Consider the following 5,077-nt stretch of genomic DNA (forward strand, 5'->3'; position numbering starts at 1 on the left):
CAGCTGGGCACTTACTGCCTCTCCCCTCTGCCATTTGGACACATAATTACAGTGAAGACATTACAATGCTGCTTTGGAGCATTTCCGTCTATTCCCGGCACACATTCCTTGAGAATCTCCTTGACCTTGCTGTTTAGCTAGAGGTATTCAGAGGTAACTGACTTGATCTTAAAGAAACTATGCCTGTGATTTACCTGTGACTGGCAATTACTTCACTATCTTTCACAGAAATCTGGGAACGATCCTTTTGGTCCTTTCCACAGACACTGAGAGAACTTTGGGGTTTCCAGCTTTTAGTGGGTGTTGAGCATATCATTCACTGTTCTTGCAAGAAGGAAGATAATGTGTGGGTGAAGATAATATTGCACATCATTATATGATTCTCTTGCCCCCCAGCCCCCATGTCCTCCTCTTCCTTCTCTTCACCCTCTTCTTACTCCTCTTCAGTGAAGATAAAGCGAAACATAGGAACGGCCTGCGTCACTTCCTCCATGTGGACCCAGGAAGGGTTTCTTTTCCTTGACTCCTTGCATACTTAAATGTCACAAGCTCACCCAGTCAGCATTGCTTAATTCAAGGGAAATGTCATGGGTCACATTTGATGTGGATAGGTAGCAATTCCACGTGTGGCTACAAAACAGCCCAAACACAGCAGCCACTTGAAGGTGTTCTTTAGGGTCTATATAGACATGAAAACTGAGTTGTGCTCTGTACCATCTTGCAGTTGCTTTTCCTCTTCAGCTTAAGAATGCTGTCTCTTACAAAGGTAATACAGTACGCTTGCTGCTTCTACTAAGAGTATGTGGCTGCTTGGGGTGGGTCCTAGAGTTTTTATCATTATTATAGTTAAAAAGAACAAGGACTTTGGGATACAAAACATTTATCCTTAGAAGATGCTAAACAGCAGTCTCGGAGGGAAAAGGAACAACATCGCAAGTCTAAGTGCCAGAACTTAGCAGGGGCATCTCTCCAGATAGTTTTTATCCTTCATGATAAAGAGGAGGGGGTTTGCCTGCTCATTTTTGAGGCTAGGGATTTGATGCGACAGAGAATGCCGAGTGCTTGCCTTCTACTCATCTCATCTGTCCTGTTCTCAGTGGGAGGATCAAGTCATTTCATCACTCCTAATCTTTTGCTTTTCTCCACATTGCTCGTTATCCTATTTCCCTGATTATTTATTGACTGTTGTCATCTCCAGTAAAGTACACACCTCATAAGAACAGGCACTCAGTGTTTCCTTCTCGCAGCACATGGAGCACATTTGAGCAGCAACACGGCCTGAGTGTGCACCCTGTGCCTGGTAATGTTCAAGAGCGCTTGGTGTTCATATGCCCTGATGTAGCAGTTCTTGGAGATGCATAATATTTATATCAACATCTTACAAATGAGAAAACTGAAACTTAGTACAAATTAAGCAGGTTTCCTGAAAGTTACATCCTCAGGAGGTGGGAGCATTATGATTCAACCCAGGCTGTGGTTTCAGCATATATCCATGGTATCTGCCCAGGCAGTATTAGATTGCTATTAGGCTCTTACCAAACATCTTTTTAAGGGTGAACATTCATCCTAGACAGCAATGAAGCTGCCCCATTCCTTCTATCCCTTCATCTTCTCTTCACCCTACCCTCAGCCATGGCTGTAGTGCTGGGGAAAGCCTGCTCTACATGCCACAGAGCTGACCACCCAGATGCCTTTGGGGGGGTCTGCCCATGCACCCACATAACCAGCCTCTTTGATGTGCAGCTGAGTCAGAGGTTCTTCAGAGGCTGTTCTGGTACACTCACCAGCTCCCTGGATCTCATCATAGGCCCCCACAAGTGGTTTGACAGAGAACAATGTGGACTTCATTGACTCATGCTGGATTCACTAATGTTTGCATAAGCTAGGAGGCCAGTCAAAGGCTTCTCTTTTCCTCTCTGTCAATGTGCTCCAAGGTGTGTGTGTGTGTGTGTGTGTGTGTGTGTGTGTGTGTGTGTGTGTTCAATTATTGTCTCTGGGCATAGAAAACACTAGGAATCATGGAATCACTTTTAGAAGTTGACTATGAAACACGTAGTTCCCTTGTTCTTCTTATGTCAGTTTTTGAAAATAACTCTCATCTCCCACTCCTTTGTGTGAATGTGATTGTGTGTTGGTGTTGCGATATGTGTGTGTGTGTGTGTGTGTATAAGAATGCATATCTGGATAAAAGGGAAAGGGTAACCAGGTAGTGGTGGCACAGGCTTTAAATCCTTGCTCTCTGGAAGGTGGATCTCTGTGAGTTTAAGGTCAGCCTGGTCTACAGAGTGAGTTCCAGGACAGCTAAGTAGACAAAGAAAAAACATGTCTTGAAAAACAAACAAACAAACAAACACAACAACAACAACAAAAATTTCCAAAACCCCAAACCCAAAACCCAATTCTCCCTCCCCCAAAAATCTTCAGTTAGGAAAGCTGAGCATTGCAGGCCACTGTTGCCCTCACAGCCTGGTTCTCTACTTTGTCTACTACCACTAATAACACATACTACCACCACTTAGACTCAAAACTGCTTTGGGGATGGGGTTGCTTGTCACAGTTGAGTGAAGGCCTTTCCTCTAAGAAGGAAGTGAGCAGAATAAAAGAGTCCTTTGTTTGTGGGCACTGACAAGCACAGGCCTGCTTCTGTTGGGAAGGAATTGTTGCAGCATCACAGTATGTGTATGACGGAAACCCATAATGCTTAGCAGGGAAACAGAACTGTTGCTTAACAGTAGAGTTCTGTTAAGTCTAAATTATGCCAAGGCTCTAGCTGCATATGTAGCAGAGGATGGCCTAGTTGGTCATCAATGGGAGGAGAGGCCCTTGGTCCTATGAAGGTTCTATGCCCCAGGATAGGGGAATGCCAGGGCCAGGAAGCAGGAGTGGGTGGGTTGGTGAGCAGGGAGAGGTGGGAGGGAATAGGGTGTTTTCGAGGGGAAACTAGGAAAGGAGATAACATTTGAAATGTAAATAAAGAAAATATCTAATAAAAAAAGACAAAGTATGCCAAGGAACCATTTTATATTTCCATAATGAAAAAGATATGGTATTTTGGCACACATCCATTTTGCTTATCATAGTCTCAAGTGAGTTTATGAGCTTTTATTTTGTTTAATGCATTCAATAAGGAAACAATGTACATGTGTTTAGTTTATTAATCTATGTCATCATGCTCTTTTTAATTCATTTAAACAGGAAAATTTATTCATTTTATGTATATGAGTATATTGCCAGCATGTATATTTATGTATCTCATGCAACTGGTCTCATGGAGGCCAGAAGAGGACATTAGAGTTACAGACAGTTGTGATCTGCCATGTGGGGTGCTGGGATTTGAACCTGGGTTCTCTGAGTTATCGCAATCACTGAGCCATTTCTACAGGACTCTAGATTTAATTCTTAAGTTCTTAGTCCATAACAGTTTTTGTTTCTTGGAAAGATGGCTACACAAGCATACAACAATCTTTGAACTGGTGCAAACTTTTTATGGACTGTTATATTTAGATTAGGGTTGCTCATTTTATTATCCGTCAATAAGCTGAAAATCTACTTTTCTTATGGTGTTTTTTATTTTTTATTTTCTTGTGACATGTTATTATTATATAGCCTACATTGCCTACCTTGAACTCATCATTCTTCTGGCTTAGCCTCTGAGTGCTGGTATTGTGTGTATGTACCATTGTGACTGGTTGGTATCATTTTTTTTTTTTTGATGAATTTCTTGGTACTATATAGTTGAAAGTTGACTTGCAGCCATGCCTCTACCTACTGGGTCTTGCACATGCTAAGGCTCTGTCACTGAGACAAACGTCTCTTCTCTATTCTGTTCATTGGAGAGCTTCAAGATTTACATTTAATGAAATTGGCAGTATGGTTAACTTTTTTTTTTTTTTTTTTTTTTTAGTCACAGTTTATTTTTTGTTTTTTTTTTTTCCATTTTTTATTAGGTATTTCGCTCATTTACATTTGCAATGCTATACCAAAAGTCCCCCATAGCCACCCACCCCCTCTCCCCTACCCACCCACTCCCCTTTTATGGCCCTGGCGTTCCCCTGTACTGGGGCATATAAAGTTTGCGTGTCCAATGGGCCTCTCTTTCCAGTGATGGCCGACTAGGCCATCTTTTGATGCATATGCAGCTAGAGTCAAGAGCTCCGGGGTACTGGTTAGTTCATAATGTTGTTCCACCTATAGGGTTGCAGATCCCTTTAGCTTCTTTGGTACTTTCTCTAGCTCCTTCATTGGGGGCCATGTGATCCATCCAATAGCCGACTGTGAGCATCCACTTCTATGTTTGCTAGGCCCAGGCATACTCTGACAAGAGACAGCTATATCAGGGTCCTTTCAGCATAATCTTGCTAGTGTATGCAATGGTGTCAGCATTTGGAAGCTGATTATGGGATGGATCCCCGGATATGGTAGTGTCTACATGGTCCATTCTTTTATCTCAGCTCCAAACTTTGTCTCTGTAACTCCTTCCAAGGGTGTTTTGCTCCCACTTCTAAGGAGGGGCATAGTGTTCACACTTCAGTCTTCATTTTTCTTGAGTTTCATGTGTTTAGGAAATTGTATCTTATATCTTGGGTATCTTAGGTTTTGGGCTAATATCCACTTATCAGTGAGTACATATTGTGTGAGTTCCTTTGTGAATGTGTTACCTCACTCAGGATGATGCCCTCCAGGTCCATCCATTTGGCCAGGAATTTCATAAATTCATTCTTTTTAATAGCTGAGTAGTACTCCATTGTGTAGATGTTGTGGGTTGTTTGGTTGCTTGGTTTGGTTTGGTTTTACCTCTATCTCCATGTTAGGTGGCTATTTCTTTAAAACTAAAAGTTCCCTTCTGTGGAGAAGGAACAGTGACCACAAATCTCAGAAAGCAAATGAAAACTTGTAAGACTCGGGAACTAAGCGAAGCGTACAAGGATCAGGAGGCTCGAAAGCTTCCTTGATTCACAATGTCTCTCATATTGAATTCACGTCTCTCATATTGATTCACAATGTCTCTCATATTGAATATGGACAGTAACAGCTGCTGGGTGGTGGGGACTTCCTAGACAGCCACATTGCAAGTTGT

Source organism: Mus musculus, chromosome 12, assembly GCF_000001635.26.
Source record: "Mus musculus strain C57BL/6J chromosome 12, GRCm38.p6 C57BL/6J".
Lineage (NCBI taxonomy): Eukaryota > Metazoa > Chordata > Mammalia > Rodentia > Muridae > Mus > Mus musculus.